This window comes from Armigeres subalbatus, chromosome 3 (genome assembly GCF_024139115.2).
Source record: "Armigeres subalbatus isolate Guangzhou_Male chromosome 3, GZ_Asu_2, whole genome shotgun sequence".
Classification (NCBI taxonomy): Eukaryota; Metazoa; Arthropoda; class Insecta; order Diptera; family Culicidae; genus Armigeres; species Armigeres subalbatus.
The window spans coordinates 95838014-95852339 of NC_085141.1; the positions used below are offsets into that span (position 1 = coordinate 95838014).

Consider the following 14326-nt stretch of genomic DNA (forward strand, 5'->3'; position numbering starts at 1 on the left):
GCCAGAGGGTAGCTGTCATGGTTCGCCCACTTTCTCTGAGTGATCAGCACTCTTTTATTTCTCGGACGAAAACGGTGCTAGTTGTTAGGGGTGCTCTGAAAAACACATGATTCTTGATAACTTTTCAAAAAATAATTTGAGTTAAAATAACATTGAACTGAACAAAACAATACAATCATTGAAATATTCAGTATTCAAGCTGATCTTTTCAAAAAATACTTCTAAGGGTAAAATCAGCAGTGATTCAAATCGTTCGGGGCTGTCAGTTTGAATATAAATCTGAAACATTTATTTTCCCAGCAGCTGTTCTAGATTCATTTTTTATACCAGTCAAATGTCAAAAAAATAAAACTGGTATAACGCTCCGTTCTATTTTCTGCAGATTTGAACCACGATTGAATCACGAGATTCCAATATTTTCCAATTGTTTTGGTGTATGAATGCGTCATTTTATCTACGGTTCAATCCACTTTGCAATTACGGCGCCTTTCTTGGCGCCTACATGATGATTTCATTTAATTTAAAATTTGAAAAACATGAATAGAACACTGCTGGGGAAACCAGCGAGTTTGTTCTATTTGGCTCCAGATTCAAACTAGAATAGTGGTCGAAAATTTGGAATGAAACTGAATCACTCCTGATTTCACTCTAAGATTTAACGAACTTTTCATTATGGTTTGTATTTCATTGATCCTACAATAGCTGTTTATTTTAAATATTACTGGAATATTCCAATTTTCTATTTAATTTAAAAAAAAAACGTTCGTTTTGACCAACACCATCCTGTGTCACCCGAGGCATCCGATCATTTCCGGAAATCGTATCAAATATGACTGCAGTAATAAAAAAATATGATGGAGACCTTCCACTTCGTTGGGCGACAATAGTCGAAGTGTTTTTTTGACCAACGGCGAAAATGAATCTACATCACCTCCCCTGAAACGCTGGGCTAGGTGCCGAACCCATTCTGCTGATGGTAGCGTTAAATGCTTGAGCAGAATCCGTTGGAAAGCCTTCGGCTTCAGATTCGTTGTCCCCAAGCAGTGCAATCTGGAAGAAAAGGAAAAAAATCGAAGCACTTGGGAGCTAGGCCTCGCCGTGAATAAAAATGTTGATGGGTGGCCATTTGGTGAATATGATTTCGACTGTGGCGGCAGCGTTCTGGGTCGCAATGTACGGATTTTATACGCATTCCTTATCCGCCGTTGTTGGATGGAAACTGTCGGTTGCCTAACTTCATTATGATGTGGCAATCGTTGCGTTGTTGGTTGGTTAGCAACGTTGGCTAAGGGGGTTCTGATTGCCACGGCAATGATGATTATGATGATGGTGGTGATGATAATGAAAATTTTACTGCAGTCCACTTCGGGGTCGGATGCTGCACGAATTGATAAGCAGCTGCTGCGTGCGGGTCGTCATGGCAATAACTTCAAAGTTGTGTTTTTGTTGGGTTCTAGTTCTCTGGTGGAGCCATGAAATAATAAAAATACAAAACGTCCTTTCGTTATTATAAATGAAAAAAAAAAACTATAAGAAATGTCGTATGTTTCACTGATAGAGAGGTAATTAAAAATAAAGACAGGAACATTTTCTTTGACCAAAGGTAGTACAGACTGAATACTTGAACACTTAGCATTAAACAACGGACAGTACATTTACACAACACCCTGTGGAGCAGTGGATAATTTTTCACTTTACGAAAAGTTTTCTTCTTACTATGGTGGGAGTCGAACACACACTCCACAACATATTATGTTCTCTTATGTTCCATTGCTAGAATTAAATTAATTGGCGCTCGAATCTTCTTCATTAGAGCTGGACGGGACTTTGTAATTGATTAGAACAAACGAAGGAATTCCTGGAAAAACTTCCAGAGGAATGCCTGGAGGGACTCCCGGAGGAATTCCTGGAGGAACTTCCGGAGGAATTCCTGGAGGAGCTCCCGGAGGAATTCTTGGAAAAAATTCCCGGATGAACTTCCGGAGGAATTCCCGGAGAAACTTCCGGAGGAATTCCTGGAGAAACTTTCGGAGGAATTCCTGGAGAAACTTTCGGAGGAATTCCTGGGGTTACTTCCGGAGGAATTCCTGGGAGAACTTCCGGAGGAATTTCTGGGGGAACTTCCGGAGGAATTCCTGGAGGAACTTCCGGAGGAACTTCCGGAGGAATTCCTGGAGGAACTTCCGCAGGTATTCCTGGAGGAACTTCCGCAGGAATTCCTGGAGAAACTTCCGGAGGAATTCCTGGAGGAACTTCCGGAGGAATTCCTGGAGGAACTTCCGGAGGAATTCCTGGAGGAACTTCTGGAGGAATTCCTGGAGGAACTTCTGGAGGAATTCCTGGAGGAACTTCTGGAGGAATTCCTGGAGGAACTTCTGGAGGAATTCCTGGAGGAACTTCTGGAGGAATTCCTGAAGGAACTTCTGGAGGAATTCCTGGAGGGACTTCTGGAGGAATTCCTAGAGGAACTTCTGGAGGAATTCCTGGAGGGACTTCCGGAGGAACTTCCGGAGGAATTTCTGGAGGAACTTCCGGAGGAATTCCTGGAGCAACTTCCGGAGGAATTCCTGGAGGAACTTCCGGAGGAATTCCTGGAGGAACTTCCGGAGGAATTCCTGGAGGAACTTCTGGAGGAATTCCTGGAGGAACTTCCGGAGGAATTCCTGGAGGAACTTCCGGAGGAATTCCTGGAGGAACTTCCGGAGGAATTCCTGGAGGAACTTCCGGAGGAATTCCTGGAGGAACTTCCGGAGGAATTCCTGGAGGAACTTCCGGAGGAATTCCTGGAGGAACTTCCGGAGGAATTCCTGGAGGAACTTCCGGAGGAATTCCTGGAGGAACTTCCGGAGGAATTCCTGGAGGAACTTCCGGAGGAATTCCTGGAGGAACTTCCGGAGGAATTCCTAGAGGAACTTCCGGAGGAATTCCTGGAGGAACTTCCGGAGGAATTCCTGGAGGAACTTCCGGAGGAATTCCTGGAGGAACTTCCGGAGGAATTCCTGGAGGAACTTCCGGAGGAATTCCTGGAAGAACTTTCGGAAGAATTCCTGGAGGAACTTCCGGAGGAATTCCTGGAGGAAATTCCAGAGGAGCTCCTGGAGGAACTTCCAGAGGAGCTCCTGGAGGAACTTCCGGAGGAATTCCTGGAGGAACTTCCGGAGGAATTCCTGGAAGAACTTCCGGAGGAATTCCTGGAGGAACTTCCGGAGGAATTCCTGGAGGAACTTCCGGAGGAATTCTTGGAGGAACTTCCGGAGGAATTCCTGGAGGAACTTCCGGAGGAATTCGTGGAGGAACTTCCGGAGGAATTCCTGGAGGAACTTCCAGAGGAATTCCTGGAGGAACTTTCGGAAGAATTCCTGGAGAAACTTCAGGAGGAATTCCTGGAGGAACTTCCGGAGGAATTCCTGGAGGAACTTCCGGAGGAATTCCTGGAGGAACTTCCGGAGGAATACCTGGAGGAACTTCCGGAGGAATTCCTGGAGGAACTTCCGGAGGAATTCCTGGAGGAACTTCCGGAGGAATTCCTGGAGGAACTTTCGGAAGAATTCCTGGAGAAACTGCTGGAGGAATTCCTTGAGGAACTTCCGGAGGAATTCCTGGAGGAACTTCCGGAGGAATTCTTGGAGGACTTTTGGGGGGAATTCCTGGAGGAACTTCCGGAGGAATTCCTGGAGGAACTTTCGGAGGAATTCCTGGAGGAACTTTCGGAAGAATTCCTGGAGAAACTGCTGGAGGAATTCCTTGAGGAACTTCCGGAGGAATTCCTGGAGGAACTTTCGGAGGAATTCCTGGAGAAACTGCTGGAGGAATTCCTTGAGGAACTTCCGGAGGAATTCCTGGAGGAACTTCCGGAGGAATTCTTGGAGGACTTTTGGGGGGAATTCCTGGAGGAACTTCCGAAGGAATTCCTGGAAGACCTTCCGGAAGAATTCCTGGAGGACCTTCCGGGAGAATTCCTGGAGAACCTTCCGGAAGAATTCCTGGAGGAACTTCCGGAGGAATTCCTGGAGGAACTTCCAGAGGAATTCTGGAGGATTTTCCGGAGGAATTCTTGTTAGAAGTTTGGGGGGATATCCTTGGGGAAGTTTCGGAGAATTTGGAAGCAATAAACAGTTACACGCAGACCTACGCCGCCGCCACCGATTATCGACTGCGTAAGAATGATTTATCACTAAGCTGCCAATAAAATTCAGAATAATTTTGCAAATGGCTCATATGGTTCGTAAAGTCTACAAATATCTATTTCAAATTGTTTTTAATATGCATGTCTAAGGACAAGCCTCCCGGAATCCAAAACTAGTTGCACTCGTGTTTTCGAGGGCACCCGGATGCCGCACCCCATTCCAAACGGAAACAAAACGTTTTGAATGGGGTGCCCTTGAAAACCCGAGTGCATTTTGGATTCCGGGAGCCTTGTCCTTAATTTACAATATATGTCGTGGATGCGTAAAGACTATTTGTATTATCTATATTTTTTCTTCGATATATATTCTAATATAATATTATTTTATTTCTTTCACAGGTATGTATCCCAAACTAAGACAGTTGAATCTGTTACAATTCCTTAAGGTAACTGTCGCATATAAAACATGTTGTTAGAAGCATATTGAAAGGTACATAATAGGATAATTAAAAATAAACTAAATTATTACAAATCAAAAACATTTCCCAGCACAGATTCATTACGAGCTTTGCTAAAACATGTAAAACAGACAACAACACTACCTACATTAATTTCATGAGAACTTCATTACAGCAAAGATGACTATAAGCAACAAGATACCCGACTCTTTTGATATTGCGGAGACACGATAAGCGCTTACTAGCGAGCAAAAATCGAACTAGTACACTGTCAAATTTCAATTCTTGAACTGTCAAGCTTGATGCACTGTGAATAAAAAAACCCAAATTAATCCACCTAGCGGTGACGATGCCTTTCTCGATTAAATCAAGATATACTGAAGGTGGTAGGGTAACCGTACCCTTAGTGGAGGTAGCACCAATAGTGGAGGTAGTGGGGTTTTAATGAGATTTATCATATTTATACACTTTACGATGGTTTCAGTTGATGCGTCGTGCTTTAAATATCCTTTTAAATGCAACTTACCTTAAGATTTCGCTTGAAAAACTATTGAAAACAATGATTTTCCTTAACAAAATTGACTTCCTTGCACCTATAGTGGTGCAACTGTACCAATAGTGGCGAATCTCATAAGAAACCAATGGATAGCACCACTATAGGAACCAAAATTAATTTTTACCGCCACTAAAGGAACAGTGTACCCATAGTGGTGCAAGCAATATTTGGTAATTGTTGATGTTAAATGACATCTATCTCATTTTTGATAGCAAATTTATTAGTTTATCTATTGACTAAGATAATAAAGCAATAAATTTTCCATAATTATCAATTTTTAAAAAATATTTTCTTTTGTGGATCTACTAATACCTCCACTATTGGTACTGTTACCCTACATAACTTCGTTTTTTTCCAATTCCTATCTACCAAAAATGTTGGCAATTTTGTTTTTCTGTAAAATAAGCATAATACATTATGTTATAATCAAGTTATGACGATCGTGAAATTTTCTTTCATCCATTTTTGACAGAGGAATTATTTCAAGTATTGTTATTTGTAACACATATTGATATAAATGTTATGACTAACTGGTCGGGTTGGTATATAACATCATGGGTCTCCAAGGCTTCTATAAAAGGTTCGATTTCGGAGTGAAATGTACACGAACATTTTAAAAATCAAGCCAATAATTCTCAAGGCCGACTTAAATATGACATCAAATACATTTAAGATTATTCAACCAACGACACCCCCACCCCCTTCGTCAAGGCCCCGATGCCATTTTTGAACGATGCCTAAATATAAATAGAAGACAAACAAAATCGCTTACATAATATATTATGGAAATAAGGAGATGTATAAAACAAAAACTCGAATTTGCCCTTGAAATCACCCAAACTTCACCATAACTCCACACCACCCATCATACCACATACCACCCAAATAGAGATGTCGCAAATTAATCGATTACTTCGATTAATCGATTCATCGTTGTGATAATCGATTAATTTTGAATCGATTATTACCCAACGATTAATCGATTCAATAATCGAGATGAATCGTGAGTAATCGATTAGTTACTAATCGATTAATCAGAATTTTACGACATCATAAGGATGTCGAAAATTAATTGATTATTTCGATTAATCGATTCATCGTTGTGATAATCGATTAATTTTGAATCGATTACTATACAATGATTAATCGATTCAATAATCGACAAGAATCAAGAGTAATCGATTAGTAACTAATCGATTAATCGGTATTTTACGACATCTCTACACCCAAACCAAACAGCATGTTGAAGAATCAATGAAACCCCTCTTTTTCCCCTTCCAATGTATGACACAAAACAAACGCAAACACCACCATGGCCACGAGCGTATACGAACCAGCAGTTAATCGTGTCGTTATCGAGTGCAATTTCGGATGGCAACCAATAGAGCTTGCTGACGTTTGATCATCTTTCTCTTGTACGCGCACGAAATGGATAGGATTTGTTTTCATCGGGAAACGCTTCGGAAGCGTTTCCCGATGAAAACAAATCCTATCCCCACCGTGCGCGTGCAAGAGAAAGATGATTAACGTCAGCAAGCTCTATGTAAATAAATACTTAGGTATGGAAATCCATATATTGTGTGCGTGCCTTTCGTGTATGGCGGAAAATCTTTCACTACTACATTCGAACGAGCTCCCATAAGAAGCCGTGCAAATATGTACGTCACCATTTGCTGTTTACATTTTTCATCATCCACTAATACACTTGCATTTGGTCTTCTTCCTCACCTTCTATTTATTTTCATTGGATGGCAACGATGAAACTTATACAACTGTGTTGGTGCGAATGCTCCGATAAAGTATAGAGCAAGATTTTTTTATGTACAGGTTATATGACTTCGTCAGTGGATGGGAATAACCAGCGCGGGGGGGAAACACACATTTTCAGTGCAAAACGTAAACAAACGAGCATAAATTCCATACAAAAATCCAAGATGGCTGAGTTGGGGATATTTACAAGTCAGAACACCCTCTAATAAAGTCATCCTGGTATAGAGCTTGCTGACGTTTGATCATCTTTCTCTTGTACGCGCACGAAATGGATAGGATTTGTTTTCATTGGGAAACGCTTCGGAAGCGTTTCCCGATGAAAACAAATCCTATCCCCACCGTGCGCGTGCAAGAGAAAGAATATTAACGTCAGCAAGCTCTATAATGGCAATAAACATCATCGAGTCTGCTCTACACTTAAAAGCGCGTACGTTGTTCGTCGATTAGTTTTCGTGTTCAACACGTTCCACATTGCAAGCTTTGAAAAGCTTTGCTCGTTGCGTTAGCGTTATCGATATTGCCGTAGCGAGGTTTCTAACCCATCGAGCAAACGTCATTTATATTATAGCATGGTAGCTGCTCAATGCTCGTAGTCCCGATTATATGGGAAAAAATGGAAAACTGCCTAAACCATTTTCCTTGTCAGCTGTGAACGCATTAATCAATCTTGATGAAATTAAATAGCATGTAATTAGAAGAGTGGCTCTGCGGGATGCAACTTGTTGCGATAAAATCAGTTGAGTCTAAGTACATGAAAATCGTGTGAGTTTTTGATGTTGAAAATGTGACCATACAGACACACAAACATACACATACATACACACACAGACATCACCTCGATTCATCAAACTGAGTCGAATGGTATAAGAAACTTTACTATCAGATGTTCCTGTAAAAAGTTCGTTTTCAGAGTGAAATGATAGCCTTTCGGTACAACTTTGTTGTACGAGAAAGGCAAAAATGTTACGGTCGAAACTACCATTCCGAGGGTTAATTTAAGAATACGCACCGACGATTTTCAGCAGACAACAAACCCTTTTGATTTTACCATGCGCGCAGTAAAAATCAACTGTTGTCATGGTGGAATGTGGTGGAATGTTGTTACATGAACTGAATCAAAGGTGAATTTGTCCGAATGCATGGTTAATTGAACGGAAAACTGTGGTTTTTTTTAAAAACATGGCGTAGTCTACAAAATAGTAATTGTTACCATGGATTTTTTTTTCTGTGTAGGAAAGAAAAAGAAAACTACCCTAATTTGGGTAAAGTTTTTCCGCGATTTTCTCATAAGTGCGTAAATTAAACTCAAATTTTGGGTTAATTTATGTATCAGTGTGAACTCAAAATTAAGTAAATTAAGGTGGTAATACAACAAAGCCACAAGTCGGCCATCTTGGAAACCACGTGCCTTTTCTTGTGATTTTTCAAGAACACGAATTGAGAAAACCACAATGCCCATGGGGATGAAACATCCGTAGATCGTTTGCTTACTTGTGCTGAACAATCGACTTTAATTTTAGCATTGTACGAAAATTATTACGCTAGATTTGAACTTTTGATAATAGGAGTAGAAAACCGTGTGGTGAATTTGAAATTCACCACATGGCTTGATTGTATAATCACCTTAAACCTCCAGTTGGGTAAATAAATTTTCCGTTGGGTACTTTTTTAACATGGGAGTAAAGGAAAACTACTTCGACCCCATTTACTCAATTTTGGCTTCCCGTACGGATCTTCGGGGTTGGGTGAATTGAACTCACTATTGGGTAGTTTATTTCTTCCGTTTATAAATACTAAAGTCACGAGGAAAACAAATGCAAGCGCATCATTGATGGATGATGGGAAATGCAAACGAAAATGCTGACAGTTTTTAATCTGAACACTTTTTTACATTTTCCTTCATCCACTAAATACGCTTGCATTTGGTCTTCTTTCTCACCTTAATATCTAATTCATTGGGCCGCCACGAAACTTCTCATGGGCCTTTTCACGAGACGTTTAAAAACAGCTGATTTTATCGTCAATTGACAGTTCTTCTATGAAAGTGACAGCTTCGGACTTGCAGGCCTGTTCAGTGGTTGTAAACAAGTGCAGTCTCGGCAGTGTCACATGAAAAGGCCTATTATGATGTTCTCAAAGTGGCTGCGTTCCTATATTCTCAGTCACACCTGAGATATCACACGCACACTATAGTACACTTCTGTCAAAATATGAGAAAAGAGTAAAAAAAAACAAAACAAAAGTTCAAGGCAGCAGATGAGGAAATTCACACTTCGAGAGCTGTTTTTATTCAATTTTTTCGATTTTTATTACTTTTTCTCCGGTAAAATTGTAAAAATTCGCCAGCTGAAGCTTTGAGTTATCGGTAAGTTGAATTAACATCAGCAATATTTGCTTTCAAAGTATTCTGTATTGGATTTTGTGAAAAATATTTCCCAGTCACACCTAACATAAATACCTAGTCTATAATTAAAGATTTTTTGCAGGATATTACGGCTATCAAAAAAGCTCATTGCAGGGATGCAGACTTTACGAATGGTGAATCGCGGGATTGGTCGTATATTCGATTGGAGGCAGCAGAAAGCAGAAATGTTTGTATTTCTGATTCCTTCAAGGCTAATAATGCGTGCAAATCCATGCTTCCGGAAATGAGGGAAATAACAACCGACAGAAACATACATGTACGAAAAAGTTTCAGGTTCAATTAGTGTACTAGTGCTGCGACCAATTTATCAAACCCTGTGCCAATAAGTGCAAACCTGAGAAAGTTGCTATTAAAATCTGTCATGAACACAAGTTTCCATATTATGTAGAATGCGTCTTATTTTATTACAATATTACGTCTTGAAACCCTAATGTGACACCAAGAAGTTTTGTTTTAACTAGATTCTCTTATTTTTCTTTCGACAAATTCCTCCAATTATGCATAATCCTAAAATCTGAGAAAATCTGAAAGTTTCTAAGAACAATACTGGAAATAAAGAGTTGCTGGGAAGTATGAGCTCTTATGTGAATTTCTACGAAGAAATTGAATTTCTACGAATCGCATTCGTTCGAAAGTATTGTTCGTCCGTAAACAAGAATACGGGTGATTGGTCATTATACCCTACTAATGAGAAAGACAAGAAGAATTTGAAAGAATTGCTGGATTTGAAGTTAAAGGGGTTATTGAAATTTCCAAACAAAATATTTGAACTGCTGGTAGTTTCAACAATTTGTGGAATTCATAAAAGAATAATTATTGTTGGAATATTTTAAGGAAAAGTCGGAATTATCGGAAATCTAGTGTCAGAATTCTTCAAAAAAATCATTGGGAAATTACTGATAAAAATGCTAGAAGAATTCGTCAAAGAATTATTTCCCAAAGAATTCCCGTACGTGAAAGTGTAATTTGGAGGGAAGGGTCCGATAGAACCATTGAAAAAAAAAAATTAATTAAAATAGATAGAGAAGCTGTCTATGGTATTTCGCATAAATTTATTGGAATGATTTAGAATGAAATATCGGTTTTCAAGAGAAGTGGCCGATGGAATTGAATTACTGGAATTCCCAGTGAAAATTGTAAAGAAGTTGCCGATGAGATTCTCGGAGCGATTCCTAAATGAATTGCATGGAATTTCTGGATCAATACCTTCAAATATATTATAGAATTGCTAAACCCATTGACGATGAAATTCACATAGAAATTCAAGAATTTCTTGAGGAATTGAAGATCAAATTCTAGGAGTTCAATACTGAAAATCAAATTAAAAGAAATTAAACAAAAATCACGATTAAATTCTTGGGAAGCATATTTTTCAAAAACAAGATTTTTTGCATAGCGATCAAGATTCGTTCAGATAAATTTGCAGACAGCAAGTATTGTTGATGATCTGGAGCACGGAACGACGGGATATGCACTTCGCATTGGCCATGGCTTGCGAATAACAATTTATAACTAATTCAGGATTCATGTTTCGGAGATTGCTCCAGACTTGATAGCGAACGTACAAACTACACACATATGACATACAGCAATTTAGCTTCTCCATCAAAATGCAAGCAAACAGCATACCAAGAAATTAAGTTGTTAATATTATTTTCACATTTCACATAGATCTCCGAATCACATCTTTTTGAGATGAAACAAAACAAAAGTCATCGTTTATTATTTATATCTCACGCACACTTTTTTATCATTCTGCGCCGAGTGGCTGCGTATTTCATGCTGTCAGTTTGTCAATTTTGATTTATGTCTTAGGATTGGAAACTTGAAATTGAGAATGGGATTGGAAACTCAAGATTGAGAACATCATCAGGACATCGGAATTAATGTTATTTTATAAGTTTTATTTCTAGTATTTTGAAGTTATTTCATAATTGTACAGATATTATTAAAAACAAAATCAATAGTGTCAAACTAGGAAATATTCCGCGTCGAATGGTACTCCTTCCTTTCAAATCGGTTAAGTGCATCTGTATGAAAAACGTTTAACATTAAATAAAAAAAGGGCTACACACACACACACACACACACACACAGACAGACATTTGCTCAGTTTTTCGAGCTGAGTTGATTGGTATATAAAATTTGATTTTACGAGTTTTCTATCAAAAATTCGTTTTTGCAGTGAAATTATAGCCTTCTGGTACAACTTAGTTGTACGAGAAAGGCAAAAAGGTTTTTGGTAGGATTTAAAACACGTTACTATAAATTATTATGCATTGTATATTTTACGTTATTTTAAAGGAAATAAACATTTTTTAACATTTTTAATTTTTTTTTCGCTATGCAAATAATTTGTTACGCGTAACAATATTCAGAAGGACACCCACCACCCATATTTTGCGTAACAAATCGTAACAAAAATTTAACAACCCCCCACCCCCTATTGCGTTACGTAATATTTGAACAGACCCAAAGGCAAAACCTTAAAATGGGTATTTTTTTATCTCATTACGGGTTTATATTTTTCTGTGTAGCTACATTTTCTTCCGCACGCTTACTTCAGTTCACCTATAAATAGGTAACTGATTCACCCATATTTGGGTTTCTTATAAAGGTACCTATAATATGGGTGAAATTTACCAATAATATTAGTAAAGTTTACCTATACCACAGAAAAAATGAGTTTACCCATATATGGGTAACTAGATTTACCCATATTTGGATGAAAAATAAAACATTTCGAAATGCATAACTTGATATTGAATATCAACTTATTTTCTGACCAAGAGGCTGTAGTTTAATCGGTAGTTCCAAAACAATATTTCATTTAATTTAATTTATAAGAATAATCGTTTTGTGTTCCGTTGAGTGTTGTTACAGTTGGATAGAAATGTTTTAAATCGAGAAAAGCAAAAAAAAAACATTTCGATTTGCCCAAAGAAACAAAATCTAGAAACCAATGTTGGCCGAAGTGGAAGAAATGTGTTTTATTTTTTCGAGTTTTATTTCATCGGTAAGTAGGTATCAATTTGATGGACTAAATAAATATATAAGTTGAGTTTTCATTGTTTTCAGTTTCATCTTCGCTTTCATCTGATGCAACCTTTGATTCGATTTTCGTTGATCCGGATGTACACATACAAAACTATTTGTTTACCGGGTGCTCGTTCCCGATTAGCATCGGCTCCAAGTGGTTATCACCGACCTGTGCGTGTACTGGACCGGTACATGCGAGCTTATCCGGAGATGTTTTCCTGCAGATCTATCGAGGCCGTCAAAGACAAGCACAGCGGACACGAACACGACCAAAAATACGAATCTCCTCCGGAACCGTCGCTGGAACCAATGTTTTGCATGCGATTATAGTTAGAGCTACTGGTTGGATTGAAGAATCGTCACAACATTCCGGCCGGGACAGGAAAAAAGACGAACTATGGGAAAGAAATCGTGACCTCCAAGCCCGCCGTGTCTATTTCATCACAGACAGGTAAGCTTCATTTTCCTAGACAAAACATGTCTTTGAATAATTGTTTCGTTACTTTTCAGTTTTATCAGTTCCGTCTAAGGCCGGATCGCAGCGCTTATTCGATACCACCAGGTCTGCTGTAGTTTAGAAAACTAACTAAAACTTCATGTGAAGGTGTGGAGAATGGAGGAGTTTATGGATCACCATGAGGAAATGTCCAGCACTATATACAACGGCGGCGTCATTCTACCAAAGGGTTTTGTTTCTGGTTCACTTTTTATTATAAAAAATAAAGTTGAATGAATAAATTATACAAAAACGATGTAGATGTTATAAATAAGTAATTGTTCATCTTGATGACAACAAAGTATTGCTAGGTCCAAAATGAAAACATGACAAAATCACCCAAATATGGGTGAAATTCACCTATAAATCGCTATTATTGAATGTTTACCTATTTATAGGTAAATGCTAGTTTACCCATAAATACGTATGTGCACTTTTTGGCGATTATAGGTACTCTTCACCCATATTTGGGTGAACTGAAGTAAGCGTGCGGTGTACGATGGAAAAGGCCTTTTCATGTGACATCATGATGCTGAGACTGAACTTGTTATAAAACTGAATGCTGTCAGTTTCAAATTGTGTCTTGGGAGAACATAACCTTGTCATCCGAGAGCATTTCATACCGAAATAATCATACGTGATAACTATTTGAATATTTACTATTTTTTGCGAAGTTCAACCGTTTTGAAATTCAATAGTGAACAAAAAGAAAACATTCTCCATCGAATGCAACTTGTTGCGGTATAATCGATTAAGGTTTAGTACTAGAAAAGTTGGCTAATGTTTTAGTGTGCACACACATACGCACACACACACACGGACACACACACACGGACAGACGGACATTTGCTCAGTTCGTCGAGCTGAGTCGATTGGTATATAACACTAGGGTCTACGAGTCCTAGATAAAAAGGTCGTTTTCGGAGTGAAATGATAGCCTTTTCGGTACAACTTTGTTGTACGAGAAAGGCAAAAAGTAAGTAAAGCACACTATAATCTGTTTCTATTGAGATTCTCACGTCCGAATGTGTGAGTGGCGATAAAAGGAAAACAAACACTCCTAGATGGTGCTACTCATCAAAGTTTGGGTAAAAATGAGTATATTTCCATATATTTTTTGACTCCTTCGCAACCATTGTGATGACTCGATCAATTTTGAGGTTATGAGCAGAAGGAAAACAAACATGTATTTACACATGCCGAATTGTACATCAGTGTGCGAGCGTTAAACGTCTGTTAACGTAACTGCTATAATACTACTATAAGAAGAATCTTGATGAAGTGTTTTGCCATCTATGAGAGCACCAGTTTAAAAACATACTATCGGGAACATTATTTTACCGTACTTTTACCCAAAACAAGAACTTTTTAGCAATGTTTGCTCTTTAACGAACATATTGTACGTCGGTTTGGAATCGCCGGTCCCTCTAATCGACGTTGAAATTGTCAGTCGATG

At 38.7% G+C, this 14326-nt stretch overlaps 2 long non-coding RNA genes across 2 annotated transcripts; both read left to right on the top strand.

The window, feature by feature from the left end:
* The first annotated feature begins 9139 nt into the window (after nt 1-9139).
* LOC134224967 (uncharacterized) lies at nt 9140-9725 on the top strand. The gene is made up of 2 exons (XR_009983124.1): nt 9140-9275; nt 9397-9725. It is a non-coding gene; the product is annotated as an uncharacterized LOC134224967 (long non-coding RNA).
* Nucleotides 9726-12036: 2311 nt separating this feature from the next.
* LOC134221235 (uncharacterized) lies at nt 12037-13150 on the top strand. The gene is made up of 3 exons (XR_009982275.1): nt 12037-12351; nt 12414-12825; nt 12885-13150. It is a non-coding gene; the product is annotated as an uncharacterized LOC134221235 (long non-coding RNA).
* Nucleotides 13151-14326: the final 1176 nt, after the last annotated feature.